The sequence below is a fragment of the Oryctolagus cuniculus genome, chromosome 1, assembly GCF_051225735.1.
Source record: "Oryctolagus cuniculus isolate XC-2025 breed Fujian yellow rabbit chromosome 1, ASM5122573v1, whole genome shotgun sequence".
NCBI classification, from domain to species: Eukaryota; Metazoa; Chordata; class Mammalia; order Lagomorpha; family Leporidae; genus Oryctolagus; species Oryctolagus cuniculus.
Genome location: NC_142867.1, coordinates 99,786,661 through 99,808,243, shown reverse-complemented (window position 1 = coordinate 99,808,243; position 21,583 = coordinate 99,786,661). Strand labels below are relative to the sequence as shown.

General features: G+C 43.1%; 1 pseudogene; it reads right to left on the bottom strand.

Annotated features, from left to right (window-relative positions):
• Positions 1 to 2,817: 2,817 nt before the first annotated feature.
• Positions 2,818 to 20,932, bottom strand: LOC138847639 (small ubiquitin-related modifier 2 pseudogene; annotated as a pseudogene).
• Between the last annotated feature and the right edge of the window lie 651 nt (positions 20,933 to 21,583).

Here is a 21,583-nt window from a genome sequence, read left to right as displayed (position 1 = left end):
TTTTTATATCACATAGAAATTATTGTTGTTGCTTAAGGTTTTTTTTTTCCTAGGAATAAACTTCCAAAAAGTTTCCCAGAAGTTTACATAAACTGAGAATCTGATTCATTGGATTACATTAGACCTCACAGTGTTTGGAGATGTGCCTAAAACAATGAAGGAGGCAATTAATTTCTCTTCTGCTATTGCAACTTTTTTACACATGGAGGCAGTACAGTCTAATAGTAGAGTCCAGGGTCAGCCATCAGACTGATGTTCCCAGCCAAGATCTGTTGGCCGGCGCCGCGGCTCAATAGGCTAATCCTCCGCTTGTGGCACCGGCACTCCGGGTTCTAGTCCTGGTTGGGGCGCTGGGTTCTAGTCTTGGTTGCTCCTCTTCCAGTCCAGCTCTCTGCTATGGCCCGGGAGTGCAGTGGAGGATGGCCCAAGTGCTTGGGCACTTGCACCTCTCTGGGAGACCAGGAAGAAACATCTGGCTCCTGGCTTCAGATCAGCATAGCTCTGGCCATTGTGGCCATTTGGTGGGTGAACCAGCAGAAGGAAGACCTTTCTCTCTGTCTCTCCCTCTCACTGTCTATAACTCTACCTGTCAAGTAAATAAATAAATAAATAAATAATCCAAAAAAAAAAAAAAGATCTGTTGTGGACCAGGTGCATGATTATGACATTTGATGTGAGCTATCAAATCTATGCCTTTCTTTACATATCAAAGGATATTTTGTGAATTAATAAAACAAATATCATACATTTGGAAGGGCTAAATTAACCTCATATTAGTGGATGTGAAGAAATCAGTTCCAGGGGCCGGCGCTGTGGCATAGTGGGTTAATGTCCTGGCCTGAAGTGCCGGCATCCAATATAAGTGCCGGTTTGAGACCTGGCTGCTCCACTTCCAATCCAGCTCTCTGCTGTGGCCTGGGAAAGTAGTAGAAGATGGCCTAAGTCCTTGGGCCCTTGCATCCATGTGGGAGACCTGGAAGAAGCTCCTGGCTTCTGGCTCCTGGCTTCAGATCGGTGCAGCTCCAACTGTTGGAGCCAATTGGGGAGTGAACCAGCAGATGGAAGACCCTTCTCTCTCTCTCTGTCTCTCTGCCTCTCCTCTCTTTGTAACTCTGATTTTTAAATAAATAAATAAATCTTTAAAAAAAATCAATTCCAGGCAGCAGATTTTTTTTTAAACCACTTTACTGTACACCTCCATCTGTCTTAGAGGTCATGCAAGCACACAAAAAGTCATAATTTTCCATTTTGGAACTACTCCTCTCCCTGTAGTCCTTAAAAGGAATAAATCATCTTTTATGCAGTCGCTTCAGTCAGAAGCCAGGGACTTCGCCTAGGCTTCTCCATCCCCTCTGCCCATGACATCTGAGCAGTACCAAACTTTGTTGATTCAGTTTTCTAAGTGTGTTTAAACTCTGTCCCTTTTCCACTATCCTTAGTTCAGGCCTTCCTCCTCTTTTTCCTGGACTGGGGAAACTGCCCCTAAGTGATGTTTCTGCCCTCCCATAGGAAGGCATACATATGGCACACACATTGCTGACAGAGTGACTGTGACATTCCCAGGCTTCCCGGGCTGCCGGTCCTGGGGTGGCATCAAGCTCTCCTATGAAAAGTTCCTGCCCTCCCTTCGTCTCCCTTCTTTTACCACAATGCGTGTCCTCTGTGAACCAGCCACACCTGGTGTGTTTGCAATTCCTCCTCTTTTTTGCTGTAATGTCTTTTTAAAAAAATCTCCTTAACTGTCTACTGAATTCCTATGTAAAGAGCTGCCTTTGCCACTTTGTCAGTCAATCACTCTGGACCCCTTTGCACCCTCTCTGTTGCCTCTTGCCCTCTGCATCAGGAGCTTCTTTCTTTCTACATTCAAAGCACCTTTTTCTGGAGAAGGCATACAGCTGTATTTAAGAGCCCAGACTCTCAGGCTGGCGCTGTGGCGTACTGGGTAAAGCCACCGCCTGTGGCACTGGCATCCTATATGGGTGCCCAATGAGTTTTGGTTGCTCCACTTGCAATCAGTTGCCTGTTAATGTGCCTGGAAAAGCAGTAGTCCTTGGGCCCCTACACCCACAAGGGAGACAGGTAAGAAGCTCCTAGTTCCTGGCTTTGCATCGGCCCAGCTCTTGCCATTGCAGCCATTTGGGGACTGAATCAGCAGATGGAAGACCTTTCTCTGTGTTTCTCCTTCTCTCTGTTTGTAACTCTACCTCTCAAATAAATACATAAAACTTTTTTTTTTTTTTTTTACAGGCAGAGTTAGACAGTGAGAGAGAGACAGAGAGAAAGGTCTTCCTTCTGTTGGTTCACCCCCAAATGGCCACTATGGCCGTTGCTGCGCCTATCCAAAGCCAGGAGACAGGTGCTTCCTCCTGGTCTCCCATGCAGGTGCAGGGCCCAAGCACTTGGGCCATCTTCCACTGCCTTCCCGGACCGCAGCAAAGAGCTGAACTGGAAGAGGGGCAACCGGGACTAGAACCCGGAGTACCGGTGCTGCAGGCAGAGGATTAGCTAAGTGAGCCGTGGCGCCGGCCCAAATACATAAAACTTTTAAAAAATAAAGAGAGTAATTTACTCCTGCTTGCAGACAAATTGTTCTACATATAACAGTTACATACAAAAAGTTATAAAATTGTCTTATCTTTATAATAGTAAATGAAAAATATTACAATTCTCCCATCAAACAAGGTATGCAAGGATTTTTATGTTGCTGTTAAAATAGAGAAAAATAATCACTGGAATATAAAGATAAGAGCTGAATGAGCATGCCACTAATGGAGAAAGGGGAAAAAGGAATGAAGAGGAAGATGAAATAATGGAGAAAACCATTCCGTAGCAGGCGGGATGTCATGGAACCAACTGCAGTTTTCTGAATGAGAATGTACTCTGGATCTGAAAGGACAGAGCTCAACAGTACAGCAGCAGCCTCCCTTCTTCGTGGACACCTCCTCTCTGCTGGTGGAACACATTGATTCTATCTTCAGCCTCCAGTTCCAACTGCACAGGTGGGTCTCACTCATTGATTGGCTGCCCATCAAACTGGAACCTGATCTGCCTCATTGACAAACCCTGTGGTTCACAATAAGCTTTCCTTAGTTTACTAAGTGGTATACACCTCTTAATCTTTTTTTTTAAAGATTTATTTTATATATTTGAAAGGCACTTACCAAGAGAGAGAGGGGGAGAGACAAAGAGATCTTCTATCCATTGCAATTGCTGGGGCTGGGCCAGGCCAAAGCCAGGAGCAAAGAACTTCTTCGGGATCTCCCACATGGGTGCAGGGGCCTAAGCACTTTGGGCCATCTTCTGTTGCTTTCCCAGGTGCATCAGTAGAGAGCTGGGCTGAATTAGAAATGGAGCAGCCAGGACTTGAACCATTGCCCATATGGGATGCTGGAGCTGCAGGCAGCAGCTTAACCCTCTAAATCACAATGCTGGCCCACACCTCTTAATCTTAAACTGCACCACAGAACCATCCAGTCCTGCCACCTTCAAATTAATGATTGGTGTTCTCAGTCTTGATTCCCTCCCTGGGATTTTCATCAGCCTTGGCGAGTTGTGGAGTCTCCTCAGCTGCTGCTTCACAAAAGAGGTACCAGGGCCTCACCAAACCAGCACACAAGCACACCAGGAGAGGCAGAAGCAACCTGGTCAGTTTCTGAAAGAACGCAATTAGCTGATGGACTCAGATAGCCAGCACAGGTGATTTATTTCTTACGCATATATATGTCATAGATTTTGTATTCAGTAGCTCAAATATTTGTATACATATGCTTTATTACTCATCTCACCTAAATGAGCAGCTTTTTTTTTTTAAAAAAAAGATTTTATTTATTTATTTGAAAGTCAGAGTTACACAGAGAAAGGAGAGGCAGAGAGAGAGAGAGAGAGAGAGAGAGAGAGATATCTTCCATCCACTGGTTCACTCTCCAGTTGAACACAATGGCTGGAGCTGGGCCAATTTGAAACCAGGAGCCAGGAGCTTCCTCCAGGTCTTCCCATGCAGGTGCAGAGGCCCAAGGACTTGGGCCATCTTCTACTGCTTTCCCAGGCCATAGCAGAGAGCTGGATTGGAAGTGGAGCAGCAAGGACTTGAAATGCTGCCCAGATAGGATGCTGGCAGTGCAGGTGGCGGCTTTACCCAGTACACCACAGCGCCGGCCCCATGAGCAGATTTTAAAATCGTTTATGTATTTGAAAGGCAGAATGATAGAGAGAAGAGGAGGGAGATCTCTTATCTGTTGGCTCACTCCCTGAATGCCCACAATAGCCAGGGGTGGGTCAGGCTGAAGCCGGGAGTCAAGGACTCAATCACCTGCTGCCCCCTAGCGTTCACATTAGCAGGAAGCTAAATGGGGAGGAAAGCTGGAATCCAACCTAGGCGCTTTGACAAGGGGTGTGGGCATCCCAGTAGTGGTTTAACCACTGCACCACAATGCTTGCTCCACATAAGAAGTTTTTAATTGGAAAACATTGCAATATTTATCTGTTGTGCCTTAACACGTTATGATTTCTGTTGAAGGAATTCCTAAAAGAAGGTTGCCTTTCCATTATTCTTAGTAAAGTTTCAATATTTTATATTTCCCTGAAAATACTGAGTAGCAAACTTGTAAAATAATCATCAATATCATCATTCATATTACTACTCGCTGCACCGATGTCCATGAAATGTTTAGACTGCCCCCGCGACCTTTCCTCCTCTTCCCATCTTGTAAGTAAGGGCGATTTCCAGGTTTGGTCCTCTTTTGCTCTACTTACACTCTTATCTTCAAGGCATTTAATTCAGTTTCATCATCTCAGCCACTCATTCCAGGTGAAAGAACCCAAAGCTTTTTCTGTAGTATTGTCCATTTTATGTATATTAACAGCCCCATACCTAAGCCCTGGAAGTTTAGCAGCTCCTTGAAATGCAAAATGCTTGAAAATCAAACTATTTTCTACACAAAGTGACTCCTCCTGATGATTTTTCTTTTTCTGTCAGCAGTATTGTCATTCTCCTAGTCACTCTCACAGCCTTCAGGCTGTGTTTACCACACTTTCTTTGTTCATTTTTTGAGGGACATTAAGGTTTGTTTCCACATCTTGGCCACTGTGACTAGGCCACAGTGAATATAGGAGTGCTACTATACTTTTTTTTTTTAGATTTATGATTTATTTATTTTAGAGTAGAGTTACAGTGAGAGGAAGAGACAGAAAGAAAGGTCTTCCTTCCATTGGTTCACTCCCCAAATGGCCGCAACGGCCAGAGCTGTGCTAATCCGGAGCCAGGTGCTTCTTCCAGGTCTCCCACGTGGGTGCAGGGTTCCAAGGACTTGGGCCATCTTCTACTGCTTTCCCAGGCCATAGCAGAGAGCTGGATCAGAAGAGGAACAGCCAGGACTGGAACCCGGCGCCCATATGGGATGCCAGCGCCTCAGGCAGAAGATTAACATATTGCGCCACAGTGCCTGCCCCTACTATACATTTTTTGAGACTGATTTCAATTCTTTTGCATAAATACCCAAAACTGGGATAGTTGGATCATAGGATAGCTCTATTTTTAATTTTTGGAGGAAGCATAGTGGCTGCACCATTTTGTATTCCTGTCAACAGTGGCAAGGGCTTTAATTTCTCTCTTTTTTTTTTTATTGACAGGCAGAGTGGACAGTGAGAGAGAGAGACAGAGAGAAAGGTCTTCCTTTTGCTGTTGGTTCACCCTCCAATGGCTGCTGCAGCCGGCGCGCTACAGCCGTCGCACTGCGCTGATCTGAAGCCAGGAGCCAGGTGCCTCTCCTGGTCTCCCATGGGGTGCAGGGCCCAAGCACCTGGGCCATCCTCCCCTGCCCTCCCGGGCCAGAGCAGAGAGCTGGACAGGAAGAGGGGCAACTGGGACAGAATCCGGCACCCCGACCGGGACTAGAACCTGGGGTGCTGGCACCACAGGCGGAGGATTAGCTTAGTGAGCCACAGCGTCAGCCTAATTTCTCTTCATCTTAGCCTCTATTTGCCTTTCTTTTTTGGGTAGTAGCCTTTCTTATTGCTGCGAGGTGACATCTCATTATAGCTCTGATTTGAATTTCCTTGACGACTAGTGACCCTGAGCATTATTCATGGGTTGGCCATTTGTATATGTTCTTTGGAACAATGTCTGCTGCAGTCGTTGGTGAAAGAAGGAAATTCTGCAATATACAACAATATGGTGAAACTTCAGACATTATGCAAGGGAGATAAGTCAGCCACAGAAAGACAGATATTGCATGAGGCCACTCATATTAAGTATGTAAAACAGTCCGATTCATAGAGCCAGAGTGGAATGGTGGTTGCTAGAGGCCAGTAGAGGGGAACAAAGAGTTATGAATCAATGCGCATAAAGTTACAGATAAACAAGATGAATAAGCTGTAGAGATCTGTTGTGCAATGCTGTACTATGCTAAGCAATAATGTGCTGTATACTTAAAAATACGTTAGGGTAAGACTCATTCAACATTTAAATGGGTCCATAATTGGCCCTTCCCTCAAAGTACATTTATAAGCACATATTTTTTATATTTAAAAAAGTTTCCTTATTTTAATCTACTTGAAGGGCACAGTGACAGAGAAGGAGAGAGAAGTAGAGAGAGAATTGGAGGGGGTGGGGGCAAGTGGTTCTCACCTACTGGCTCACTACCCAAATGCTGAGTCTGGGCCAGGCTAAAACTGGGAGGCCAGAGCGTGGTCCAGGTGTCCCATGTGGGTGGCAGGGACCCAGGTATAAGGTCACTAACATGCAACCTGGGAGGCACCAGGTGATGATGACTCAGCTGGTGGGGTCCATTCCATACACATGGGAGACCAGATTGAACTCTGGGCTCTTGGCTTTGGCCTGGCCCAGCCATGGCTGCTGCCTGCATTTGATGAGTCAATCTACAGATGAGAGTCTCTCTCTCTCTCTCTCTCTCTCTCTCTCTGTTCAGTCAAGTGAAAAGTAGAGAAAAAATGTGGAGGGACCCCAGCCTTGGGAGGGATCAGTCTATGGGCAAATCCTGATCATTTTACCTCCCGCACGGGCAGACCTCTCCTGTCTGGGTTGGTGTTTCTGGGTGACCTGATAAAGAGAGGCTCTGCTATTTTGATGATTATTGCTAGAGGAAATACCCAGGTGACCAACACCGAGTTACAGAAGGAATATTACAAATACAGTTGATGTGCCACCTCTTCTTGCTGAAAATTCTACCATTTAGAGATCTGTGTAACTGATTCTCTTGCTCTGCTTTCAAAATGTATAATGGATGCAGAAAAAATATGTTAGGGCAGGACTCACAGCAAGTGTTTCTACCACGAGAACAAAACCAAACAAAAGCTTCAGGTTCTCTTTCAGCCCTTCCTTTTCCTTGCTGAGAGCTGTGAATTCTTCAGACACTTCTGTTTCAGTTCCTGCTTTTGTACTCCTGTTACCATTACAAGGGGACCCTGTTACCACTCTGGTGCTGTGATAATTACGTCTAGTGGCTCTCCCTGCTTCCAGAAGCCTTTCTTTCTGACATAGTCTACGTGAACAAGCTTCTTAGTACTCCTCTGTTCACGAGAGCCTCTCAATGACTGTCCACTGATTGTGGAATGAAACCAAAGCTTCTTGACTCATAATTCCAGACGCTACACAATCAGATCCCTATCTATTTTTCTTTCTTCATCATTTCCTGTTTCCTGTCATGAATTCCCTTCCTTCATCCAGGCTGTTTTGCTTATCCTTGTATGTTAAATATATGCTCCACTTTTTTGCTGTGTTCCACGTTTTCTCTTGTGCATCACCCATACAGGTCCTGATCATAATTTAAATCTCAGAGAAACAGCAATCTTTTTTTCTCCAGGAACCTTTCTCTGATTGGATCCTGAACCATTTCATCTAGTTCTGAATGCCTGTATAATGCACAACGTTGACATGTAATGCCTCACTTTTAATGCATATGCCTTAATTCTCTAATGAATTGTTAACTTCTTGATGCCAAGAACACATAAACCTATACCTGCTAACATATATTACAATGACTTGAGCCCAACAACTATACACACTTAACAAAAATTAGGACATATGTTCTGTGAAAATGTGTGGATACTTGGGAGGACATAGGAACTGCCAAGTGAAGTTGGGACATTTGTGACTGGTGGAGAATCACCCAAAATTTCGTGACTAATTTGTAAGTGCTTTTTGTTGATGTATTTAAGTTTGTTTTCTAACAAGTGGATGTTGTAGGGCAGTAAGGTGATGTAATTTGTCATATATGAATCAAAATCCTAACTTTTTTCTTTTATCTGATTTAATAAGAAAACAAGTAAATCAAAGCATGAAAATCAAACGCACTAAACCTCAGAATATTCTTAGCTGATTTATTTTGACAAGTTTGTAAATTATTTAGCTGTTCTGAATTTATTTGATTTTAATTATTTATAACAACACTGTAGTGCATTAGTAAATGTCTTAAAGAGTGTTTTGTAAAAGTAGGCAGCATCTTGGTAATTATTTCACTATAACTCTGCCATTTAATTTTTGCTGACAAGTGGGCTGAGCCTATGAGGATAATTATAAGAAACATTAGAGGACAGAGTGTATGCACTTGGTACAGGATGGCACTGTATTTGCCTTTTCAGTTCTTTGTGTTATTCTTTTGTGCCGCTGTAGTCTTTCAATAGATTTCAAAGCTGTCAGCAGTTCAATATGACTTTTAGTTCAATCTTGAGCTTAAAATATCTTTATATGCACTCTATGCTATATGCCCAAAATTTCTCAAGTGCTTACCTACTTACTTTTTAACTGTAGCACTTTTAAATGATGTTCCATTACATCCTAAATGTACAAACCTCTTTTTTTTTTTTTTACTTCTTGGCAACTTTTCAAAAGCACTTTAGTATTTGAACAATAATGTAATAATCCACAATGTAGATTTTTTGCACAGAAAAACTCTAGCTCCTGAAGTTAGCTTCTTTATGCATTTCCCCTCTTAATTCTTTCCATTTGACATTTCCAATAGAAACTAGTTAGTTATTCCTCAACAGGGAGGAGAGTAGTAAAAAAGAGAGCTACATTAAGGCATTCCCAGGGTTTCCTGGCTTGAGAGAAAAACCAAAAAGAATCATGCACTCATTAACTAACTTTTGCAGTAGATACCAGCTGCAGAAGGATCCACTCTAAGATATGTATTGCTAATAATTACTGTGACTAAGATGTAGTCTTTTTTTTCTTAAGATTTGTTTTATTTATTTGAAAGGCAGAGTTACAGAGAGAGAGAGAGAGAGAGAAAGAAGGAGAGACAGAGAGTGAGGTCTTTTATCACTGGTTCACTCCCCAGATGGCTGCAACGGCCAGGACTGGGCCAGGACAAAACCAGAAACCAGGAGCCAGGAGCTTCTTCTGGGTCTCCCATGTGGGAGCAGGTGCACAAACACTTGGACCATCTTCCATTGCTTTCCTAGGCACATTAGCAGGGAGCTGGATCAGAAGTGGAGCCACGGGGACTCAAACCGGCAGCCATATAGGATACTAGCACTGTAGTTGGAGGCTTAACCTGCTATGCCACATGCCAGCCCCTAGGATGTAATTTTTTTCTTTAAGATTTTTATCTATTTGTTTGAGAGGTAGAGTTACAGACAGTGAGAGGGAGCAAGAGAGAGAAAAGTCTTCTGTCCACTGGATCACTCCTCAAATTGCTGCTATGGCTGGAGCTGGGCTGATCCGAAGCCAGGAGCCAGGAGCTTCTTCTGGATCTCCTACATGGGTGCAGGGGCCCAAATGCAAGGGCCATGTTCTTCTACTTTCCCAGGCCATAGCAGAGAGCTGGATTGGAAGAGGAGCAGCCGGGACTAGAACTGGCACTCATATGGGATGCCAGTGCCACAGGTGGAGGATTAACCTACTGCGCCACAGCCCTGGCCCCCAAGTTGTAATCTTATGACTGGTAAATAATTCAGAAAATTATAGATTTTGGTATTATCCAAGGGAGAGAGACACTGTTTCACAGATACAAACACTCCAATTACTGGAGAAACAGAATCCACTGTGGAACAGGGGCTTTCTAATCTCTGCGCCACTTCTTTTTTTTGTTTTATTTATTTGGTAACATGATAGCCTAATACTTTATCTCCATTCAGTTTTCTTGTAGTGTGCTTTTCTTATTTGCAAACACTGAAAATCAAAAAATTAGATCTCCCATACTTCTTTGTGGCTATGGAAATACAAATGCTCTCCAATAAAGTAAAATAAAGTGCTAAGAGATATTATCTTTTATGTCCCTACAGTCATAAACTTTATATCATTTTCTGTACTACGCTTTTCTGTTTGTTTTACTTTTTATTATTTTAAAATCAGGTATAGCTCAGAGTAAAGTGCATATGAAGATGTAGGCTGATAAATGTTTACATATGTATACACAGTGTAACCACCACCCAGATCAAGACACAGATCATTTTCAGTGCCCCAGAAGGCTTCTTCATGCTCTGTCCCAGCTGATATCTCCCCATAGTGTATGAATTTCCCAGGGCTGCCACAGCAGATTATCATAAACCAGGGGGCTTAAAACAGAAGAAATTCATGCTTTCACAGATCTGGAGGCTAGAAGTCCAAAGTCAAGGTCCTGGAAAGACTGATTTTTTGTTGTTGTTGTTAAGATTTGTTTATTTGAGAGGCAGATTTACAGAGAGGCAGACAGAGGCAGAGAGAGGAGAGGTCTTCCCATCCACTTGTCCATTCCCCAAATGGCCACATTGTAGATCTGAAGCAGGAGCTTCTTCTGGGTCTCTCATATGGGTGCAGGGACCCAAGCACTTGGGCCACCTTCCTCACTTTCCCAGATACATTATCAGGGACCTGGATCGGAAGTGGAGCAGTCGGGACTTGAACAGGCGCCCAAATGGGATGCTGTCACTGCTGGCGGTGGCTTTACCTGTTATGCCATAGCGCCAGCCCCTATTGCTAGCTTTTTTTTTTTTTTTTTAAAGAAAAATATCTTAATGGCTCAACATTTTTAGGTTATAGATTAAGTGAAAGCATAACTCCATTTCAGGGACTATTGTTAAGTTAGATATCCTAATGGTCCTCCAAACTAAACAATTAAAATATAAGGAATACAAAATAATTTACAATGCACTGCTGAGTTGGTAGGAATGTAATAACTCTGCAGAATCTTCCAAATAGAGTGAGATAAAAACATGCTGAAGAGGCTGGCACTGTATTGTAGCGGGTAAAGCTGCTGCTTGCAGTGCCGGCATCCCTTATGGGTGCCAGTTCAAGTCCTGGCTGCTCCACTTCTGATCCAGCTCTCTGCTATGGCATGAGAAAGCAGTAGAAGATGGCCCAAGTCCTTGGACCCCTGCATCTGCGTGGGAAGACCCAGAGGAAGCTCTTGGCTCCTGGCTTCAGATCGGTGCAGCTCCGCCTGTTGTGGCCATCTGGGGAGTGAACCAGTGGATGGAAGACTCCTTTCTCTCTGCCTCTCCTCTTTCTGTGAAACTCTGACTTTCAAATAAATAAATAAATCTTTTTAAAAAAATGAGCTGAAGCTAGTATTTGTCCTAAAGATTTCTACTAAATGTTGAAGAACGAGGCTCTGTTTTGAAGACGTCTTGGAGCTACTCTTTAAGTGTAGAAGTTAAAATCCAGGCATGCTGGAAGTTTGGCATACTATGCCACCTTTTTTTTTTTTTTTTTTAAGATTTATTTATTTATTTGAAATTCATAGTTACACAGAGAGAGATATGTCTTCCATCCACTGGTTCACTCCCCAGATGGCCACAACAGCTGGAGCTGGGCCGATCCGAAGCCAGGAGCCAGGAGCTTCTTCCGGGTCTCCCACATGGGTGCAGGGGCCCAAGGACTTGGGCCATCTTCTACTGCTTTCCCAGGCCATAACAGAGAGCTGGATCAGATGTGGAGCAGCCGGGACTAGAACCGGCACCCATATGGGATGCCGGTGCTTCAGGCCAGGGCTTTAACCTGCTGTGCCACGTGGCATACTATGCCTTCTAACAGAGCTGGAGGGCCAGATAGCTATCCTTGAAGTATTCAGGAAAGTGACAAAATAAACCCCATCATGTGGAAGGGCTCACCACAAAGATGTGCTAACTAAGTATTCTGATAACCTGGACTGGAGCTGAATTCTTCCAAAGTTCCTTCTACCTGGAAGACAGCTGAACCTGCCAGCGCCTTGTTCTCACAAGAATGTAAGGAAATAAATTATTTTCTTTATAAAATAACTATTATTTTCTTAAATAGTTATTTGTTTGTTTTGAAAGAGTTACAGAGAGAGAAGCAGAGACACAGAGAGATCTTCCATCTGCTGGTTCACTCCCCAGATGGCTGAAACAGCTAGCACTGGGCCAGGCAGAAGCCAGGAGCCAGGTGCTTCATCTGGGTCTCCCACATGGGTGGCAAGGGCCCAAATGCTTAAGTCATCCTCTGCTACTTTTCTGAGACCATTAGCAGGGAGCTGGATTGGAAGAGGAGCAGCTGGGACACAAACCGGTGCTCCTATGGGATGCCAGCATTGCAGGCGGCAGCTCAACCTACTAAGCCACAATGCCAGCCCCTCAGACAATTTTTAAACAGTCTCTCAGGAAAACTAAGACTCCAAGCATGACTTCTGAGCATGGGGCCTTATGTGACTGCACAGGTCAGACATCCATGGCTCTGGTCCTAAACAATTGTGACTGTATGAAACTAAAAATAATACCTACTGTGTGGGTGACAAAGAGCAAACTAGAACTAAATTATTGGTCAACAATAGCATATAAGTTAGGGGAGTTATTAGGGTTAAAATATTCTAAGGTTCTTGCATTGCTTGAGAACAGGATAAATATTTTGACTGATTTTAGACTTTGGGGTGGGCTTGTGGCACAGCAGGTAAAGCCACCAGTTGGGGTGCCCATGTCTCAAATTGGAGTGTAGGCTTGTTTACTGGCACTTCTACTTCTGATCCAGTTGCCTGCTAATGTACCCTGGGAGGCAGTAGATGATGGCTCAAGTGCTGAGTCCCTGCCACCAATGGAGGAGACCTAGCCCAGCCCCTGCTATTGTCGGCATTTGGGAAGTGAACCAATGGATAAAAGATCTCTGTCTCTTTCTCTCTCTGTTGTTCTGCCTTTAAATAAACAGAAATGAATAGACATTTAAAAAACAAATATTAAATGAGACAAATTGAAAACAGTAATTTGGTAGAAATAAATCCAAATATATCAGTAATCACTCTATTTAAATAAACTAAACTGTCTGATGAAAAGACAAAGATTTTCAGAGTAAAACACACAACAAAATCCAGCTCTATGCTATTTGATAACATATATAAACCTCATTTTTATATATATTGAAAAGGAAATAATAGGGAGAAAAATACCCCAGGTCTATACTAACTAAAATGAAGTTGGAGAAGTTGTATTTGTGTGATATATTGATGTCTTGGTTTTCATTCCTGGTTCCTGGCTCACAGCTCCCACAGCCCATTCTACTTCCACAATGACTAATGCAACAAGATTAAAGCATTTGGCCTTTTGTCTCTTGTTTCTGAAGCAGCTTCCTAGCAACAGAGGTGAAAGAAAGTCTTTTGTTGTAGTGTTGGGGTGCTTTAGGCCTTGGAGAGCGAAATCTCTCTCTCTCTCTGAACTTCTGCCCTCCTTTTACCTGCTCCTTTTCCTCCATAAGGCAGGGGATAGAAGCTAGGATTTCTCTTTTCGAAGAAACTCATAGAAACTCAAAACCAATGCTTATCTTCCCCTACCTTTCTGTCTTGGAGCTAGCTATAGCAGAACCTTCTGACTTACCTTATCTGATAGTAGATCACAAGACCTCCATTTTAGGGTGTCTGGCCCCATAATGGGGAGGAAGGAATGCTGTACAGAGAGACCAGAGAGAAACAAAACAAACAGGCCTTGCTGAATTTGCTCATTTAATCTCTTAGCACTAGGTCATATCCTTTTGGTCCAATCACACTTCTACAATGGTTGTCCGTGCTTTGATCATGCTTATGCAATGAAGACTCTATAAAAACTCAAAAGGGCAGAATTTGGGAAGCTCAGGGAAAGCCCACACTAGAGATAAAAATTTGAGTCATCAGTCTATGGATGGTACTATGGGGTTAGATAATAAAATATTTAAATAATAAAATAATAAGGGGCACCTACAGTTAATTACAAAACTGAGTATTTCATTTAAAAAAATTTTTTTTAAAGATTTATTTATTTATTTGAAAGTCAGAGTTACACAGAGAGAGGAGAGGCAGAGAGAGAGAGAGAGAGAGAGGTCTTCCATCCGATGGTTCACTCCCAAATTGGCCACAACCACCAGAGTTGCGCCGATCCGAAGCCAGGAGCCAGGAGCTTCTTCTGGGTCTCCCACGCGGGTGCAGAGGCCCAGGTTGGGCCATCTTCTACTACTTTCCCAGGCCGTAGCAGACAGCTGGATTGGAAGTGGAGCAGCCGGGTCTCGAACCTGCGCCCCTATGGGATGCCAGCGCTTCAGTCCAGGATGTTAACCCGCTGTGCCACAGTGCCAGCCCCCAAAATTGAATATTTCTTAGATGACTTTTCTGTCCCCTATATTTTGGTTATTTATTTTTTTTTGTTCAACTTTTATCACTTTTTTTCAGACCGTGGCCCTTTTCATGATCCCTTCAGTACTTATTTTAGGAGCTGGGCACCCTCAGGAAGTGATTCAGGAAATGGCGGCTGGAAAAGGGCTTGTTAAGAAGAAAATCTGTCAGGGTTGTAGGTAAAAAAAGAAGGGATGAGGTGGGAGTCTGCTGGGACTAAGGAATAATCTCGGAGTCTTCTCAAATAGGCAGAGGGTCATTTAGAGTCATATTCAAGTACTTTTCCCTATTTAATTGTAAGCACTTTCAGAGCAAGAACCAAATTTTATTCTTACTACATTTTCCCTGTCACCTAGCACAAGGCACTGAAAATAGTAGGAGTTCTAAACACGTTTATGGAAAGAAGGGAGAAAAGAAACCTGGAAGAAAGGGTGAGAATATCTTTTATGTCTTGAACATCATAGATCATGTGGCCTGTACATGATTTTCCTTCAACCAATACCTGGTTGATTGATTTGCAATATGTCCTATACTAATGCAATAGCAATAATGTGAATTCTCCAAACTTGCTATCCAAGCACAGAATATTATTGATTCATTTTGCTTAATGACAAATAATTCTGACATTTTCATTTGTTTGGTACCTTGTGTACTTTTGGCCATTCAACTAGAAGACCGGCTGGCCAGAATTTCTAGAACACCACTGAAAAGGAAAACAAGAGACTTAGCTGGAGTAAGACTTTTGGGAACTTCAAGTGTAGTGCAATAAATGTATTGAATAGGATACTCCAGATGGGATCTTTTTAAAAGAAGGCCTTCTAAGTAGGGGCTTTAATATGAACTTTAAGTGCAGATTACCTTAAACACTGGTTCTAAGTCAAAAGGGTCATAAGTTTTCATATCTGCAAGCTGTCTCAAATTTTTTTTCTTCTTTTTGACCCTTTTCAATATAGAAGTTCTCGTTCATTGCTAACATGACATTTTTGGGATTCAAATATGCTTTGCAAAGTAATAGAAAATCAAAACCATTTAGAACTATAGTCCTATATTTAGAGCTCTCTATTTTGTTTGAGAGAGAGAGAGAGAGAGAGAGAGAGAGAGAGGTGGAGAGAAGGAGAGAAAGAGAGATACAGAGTTCTCCCATCTGCTGGTTTACTCCCCAAATGCTCCCAACAGCTGTGGTGGGGACAGGGCCAGGGCCAGAACCAGGGGCCTGGAGCCTCAACTCAGGTCTCTCACATGGGTGGCAGGGCCCAATCACTGACCTGTGAACCTGCTGCCCCCAGGGTGCCTAGCTTTAGCAGGAACCTTGAACTGGAGATCAGAGCTGGAAATTGAACCCAGGTACCACATCATGTGATGAGGGTGTCTTAACTACCAGGCCAAATCCCGCCCCAATAGTCTTAAGCTTTTTGTTGGATGATAATGTGAATGTGACTATAATTGTCCTTATTATTCAATATGTTGTGTTTGGTGAGATTTACAAAAGATGTTTACCTAGAGCTTTTTTTTACAAGCAGTCAGAAAAAGATGTTAGGAAAAAGGCTTGTTCCATGCTTTCCAGTTAAATTGGAGAGGCAGCTTGGTGACTTGCGACACCATCAGTTAGCTACTGTATTTTTTTTTTTAAGATTTATTTATTTATTTGAAAGGCAAAGGCAGAGAGAGAGAGAGAGAGAGAGAGAGAGAGAGAAAGTCTTCTATCTGCTAGTTCACTCCCCAAATGACCAAACTGGCTAGAACTGGATTGATCCAAAGCCAGGAGCCAGGAGATGCCTCCAGGTCTGCCACTTGGGTGCAGGGGCCCAAGGACTTGGGCCACCTTCTACTGCTTTCCCAGGCCACAGCAGAGAGCTGGATCGGAAGAGGAGCAGCCAGGACTCAAACTGGTGTGCATATGGGATGCCAGCATTGCAGGTAGGTGGGGGCTTTACCTGCTATGCCACAGTGCTGGCACTGACCCCATTTTAGCTATTAAAGCTTCGTTAGCATAAAAACAGGTCACTATGCCACCGACAAAATACCAACTCTCCTGTGTTGGTCAAAATGAGTGACTGTTATTTTGTTTCTTTTTTCTTTTCTTTTCTTTTCTTTTTTTGACAGGCAGAGTTAGAGAGAGAGAGACAGAGAGAAAAGTCTTCCTTCTGTTGGTTCATCCCCCAAATGGCCACTGCGGCCGCCGGCGCGCCATGCCGATCCAAAGCCAGGGGCCAGGTGCTTCCTCCTGGTCTCCCCTGTAGGTGCAAGGCCCAAGCACTTGGGCCATCCTCCACTGCCTTCCCAGGACACAGCAGAGAGCTGGACTGGAAGAGGAGCAACCGGGATAGAATCCGGCGCCCCAACCGGGACTAGAACCCTGGGTGCCAGCGCCACAGGCAGAGGATTAGCCTAGTGAGCCGCGGTGCTGGCCTGCTACTTTGTTTCAGTTTTATCCTCTCGCTAGACTGCCCTTCATATAAGATTGGTTGAGATGTCAATCAGAATTGCATCCAATCTGACAGCATCCAATCTAAAGTGAATCTGTTGTGGGGAAGGAACCCCTGGATTACATTGTGGGGATCCAGAGCCCCACTTGGGCTGAGAGAGAACTCCAGCTGGACTTAGCCAGGTTCTTGATTTCCCACATGCAGGAATACAACAAGCAGGTGTAGATAGAGGTGAGGAGAAAAGCAGGATTTATTGAAAGGCCTAGGGATGGTACACACAGATACGAGTGTGGGCAACCTCACAAGGGAGAATCATCCCGCCCAGGCTGGTGTTGTCCTTATTATAGGACAAGGGGTTATGCTCAGGGCATGGCTTGATGGATTATTCAAAGGATGGAGGGTTTTGGGTGGGGCTGCGGTGCACATGGTGATCTCCAGGAAGGTGTCATGACATCTGGTGCACAACTGAAAGTGAGGTGTGGTTGCTCGATGGGGTACGGGTGTATTGAGCATTCAGTCTGGCTGAGCTAACACAGAAGGTGATAGGATTTGAGCTCCTTACAGCTCCCAGCTGGCTCCCTGCCCATACCAAAACCACTTCCTTAGATCCTTTCTCAGATTATTCACTCAAAGCCCAAATCATTTACATTTCTTGTCCATCTCTCCGAATCTGTGGAGGATGGGTTCCATCCTGGTGGATACCAAAATCCATGAGTGTTTAAATCCCTTATGTACCATGGCATAGTATTTGCATATAACCTACACACAGCCTCCTGCACACTTTAAAGCATCTCTAGATCACTTATAATACCTCATGCATTGTAAATGCTATGTAAATAGCTCCTATTCCTTATTGTGTGGGAATAATGACCAGGAAAAAAAAGTTTGTACCTATTCAGGACAGATGCAAATTCTTTTTCAATATTTACTGGGTTTGATTGAATCTGCAGATTTGGAACTCTGGATACAAAAAGCTGACTGTCTTTCTAATACCCCTGTATCCATGTGAGGAATAATAAGTTCAACTTGTTTACATGTGTATTCATGGTGGTGTTTAGTTGAAGGACATTTACAATGTGCTTTGGTTATTGTTTCTCTTAGGGCACTTTCCTGGGGAATGGGGCACCAGTTGCCATAGAACTAGAGTAGCTACTCTGATGTCACCAGACTGTGAGGAAGCCCCAATTAGCCCACAAAGAAAGTCTGTATGAAGAGCTCCTGAAACTATGTAGGGAGACAGAGATGCTAGCCAGGCTCCGGTTGTTCCAGCCTTAACCTCCTACTCCAACCTATGCCTTCCAGCTTCAGCAACCTTCTGATGAGAACAAACTGCCCCCCAAAAGCCTGCAAGGCATTCAAGAGAAACACCTGCTGAGACTTGTCTGAGGAGTGACCAGACAGCTATCAATCTTGTCTACGTCACTTTGACTTCAGTGCACACTGGGTCTGTTTTGCCTTAGTCATCTGGAGCAACCTTGAGCAATTCTTTGTTATTTATCCACACATTCCCTGTCCATTCACAGAAATGTTCTTAAAATCAATCAGGAACCTCTTTTGAGAGATAATTTCCTCCATCTCTGGAGATGCTTGTAGCCAATCATCCTCTAAAGAAAGTAATCTCTAACCAGTGAGAAATGTGTGGCCTCCCACCAGACCCCCAACTTACCTAAAGACTTTTAGGACTAAACTGGAAAAATGTATATTCCTTGTATAATACATAAATTCTGACTACAATTTGAACACTTCCTAAGACTCATTGAAAGTCCTTGGGCTTGTGGGTCCTGGGCCTGGGTCACTCATGTCCTGCCCTGAATAAACCTTGTATTTACTGTTTTACAGATCCTGTTTATTTACATCATCATGACAAACCACAGGAGAGACTTCTAACCAGAACTGCCTGGGCCACCTCTTCCTAAATTCCTGACCCACGTAAACCACAAAGTATAATAAAATGATTGGTGTTTGAAACCGCCAAGATTTAGGGTGATTGATATGAACAATAGAGAGCATGCAGTATCTGGCACACAGTAGGTGTTTAATAAGTGATGGTTGATTTTCATATTTGTAAGGCTATTTTATGCAAAATCCCCAATACCTAAATTTTTTTCCATAGTTAATTTCTTTGAAAAAACTTGTGGATTGGTGCCCTTATTTCTACTCAATGTATTTTAATCCTGATACCAAAATAACACAGACTGATCAATACTCCTCAGTAAGGGAGATGACCTCATTTTGAAGGAAGGCTAAAGCAGTGCTACTATTGCAACATTTTGAGGAAGATTTTGTGGTTAGGAACTACATATAACTTTGTAGTTGTGGTCCTCTGGGGTCCACATGTTGAGCCTAGCATGTTTTAAATTAAGATTAATGCAACCTAAACAGATTGATTTATTTACTTATTGATTATTTGCAAAGCAGAGTTACAGAGAGGGAGGGAGAGACAGAGAGATCTTCCATATGCTGGTTCATTCCCCAAATGGCTGCAATGGCTGAGGCTGGGCCAAGCCAAAGCCAAGAGCCTGGAACTCCATCTGGGCCATTCTTGGATGCTCTCTCATGCACATGAGCAGGGAGCTGGATCCCAAGTGGAACAGCTGGGACTTAACCTGTGTTCACATGAGATGATAGTGGCAGGTGGCAGTCTAACCACTGGGTCACAATACCACCCTGAAAAATGTCTTAACTGAAAGCAGTATATGCCTGTAGTAAGAAAACAAAATAAAAATAAACAAGGCAATCTCTCTTTCCTTATCCACCCCTCCTATCACTGAGCACTCCCAGGTTCTGATCATTATCAACTGCCTGGTATGCATTCTTCCACACCCAACCCTTCTAGCTCATATAAACACAGGAAAGCACAAAATATATGTGTATATCTGTATTTGTGTATTTATTTATATGAAGATATTTAGTTATTTAGTTATGGTTTTTATTAAAATGGAATCATATTAAATGCTTACTCTGTAACTTTAATTACCTACAGTATGTTACAATCTTTATAAATAAGTGTATGAACCTCTGCTTTGTTCCCTACAGGTGCTGCAACAAATTAGCAAAAATTTAGTGGCTTGAAACAACACAGATTTATTGTCTTATAATTCTGGAGGTCAGACATCCAAAATCTGTGTCACTGGGCTACAGTCTCTCCTGAAGTCAGTAGAGCTACTGACTTCCTCCCGTGGCTGCTGCTATTCCTTGGCCTGTGGCGTGTCCTTCCAGTTTTTACTCCAAACTCGGTTTCCATCATCGTATCACTGTCTCCTCTTCTGTTGTAAGTCTTCCTCGGCCTCTTTCCTAAAATGACGCTTGTGATTACATTATAGCCCACTGGATAATCCCTCAGCACATGTGTGTAACTTACATCTGCAAAGTCCCTTTTGCTGCAAAAAGCAAGCTTCTCAGGTTCTAGGGATTAGGATTCAGGTTTTTTTTTTTTGGGGGGGGGGCATGTATTCACTCTACCACAACATCTAAGTGCATCTTTTAATATCATGTACTTATGCAAAACCGTATATTTTACATAAAAGGGACTATAGCATAATACTGAAGATTTGATCAATTTTTAAAGACTTATTTATTTATTTGGCGTAGTGACACACGCATATGCATATACACACACACAGAGAAATATCTTCCGTCTGCTGATTCACTTCCTAAATAGCTGAAAAAAGCCAGGTGTGGACCAGGCCCAAGCCAGGAACCAGGAACTCCATCCTGGTTCTCCACATGTACGGCAGGAGCCCAAGTACATGCATGGGCTATCTTTTGCTGTTTCCCAGGTACATTTGCAGGGAGCTGGATTGGAAGCGAAGGACTTCAACCAGGCACTCTGATAACGGGATGCCAGCATTGCAAGCAGCTGCTTCACCACAGTGCCAGACATTGAAGATTTTTCTTTTAAGTACAATTTTTTCCCTCATTTTCTGCATTCTTACCTTCTTTTAAGGTTACTTGCATTGACATGTATCCTATTCTTTTCTTCATGTCCATATAACCATATATATACTCCAATAAAAATCAAATCTGTTTTAGTTAAGGACTTTATTTGAAAGGATCAGTACAAGTGGAGGGTGGGGAAAGATGACCATCCATATCAGCGTTTGGGGATTATTCTCTCCCTGTGGGGCAGTGAAATGAAAGGGTGGCTTGACTGCAATCAGAAAATGTTTTACTCTAAGGCAGGTTTATGCAGGGTAGGTGGAAATTTATACGCTTGGGGGAAGGAGAAAAATTTAACAGTAATTTGATTAACAATCATTTTGTTCGGATTAGTTAGTGGAGACAAGCAATTCAACCTATCATTTATGAGGCATGCATGGGGTAGGAATTTGGAAACTCAGTGTCAGGCCTTGTTCTAGTACAAAGCAACCTTGGGTCTTATCCATAAACCACAGGCAGAAGGCCTTTCTGAGAACAGAAAAGGGTGGGCGGTTTCTTAACCATCCTATTTTTTAAGAGCACAGGGCTTAGTTACAACTCAGCATTGTCAATCTGCAGGCTGTGTATGTTACAAAAATGAATGCATATTAAAGGTGCTGTCAATATCCTCAGTGTGTTTTTCTCCATGTGGTTGCACTATAATAATCAATCCTCTGTGGTGGTCAGGTTCTTCATTTTTTCCTTCCCATCTAGCCT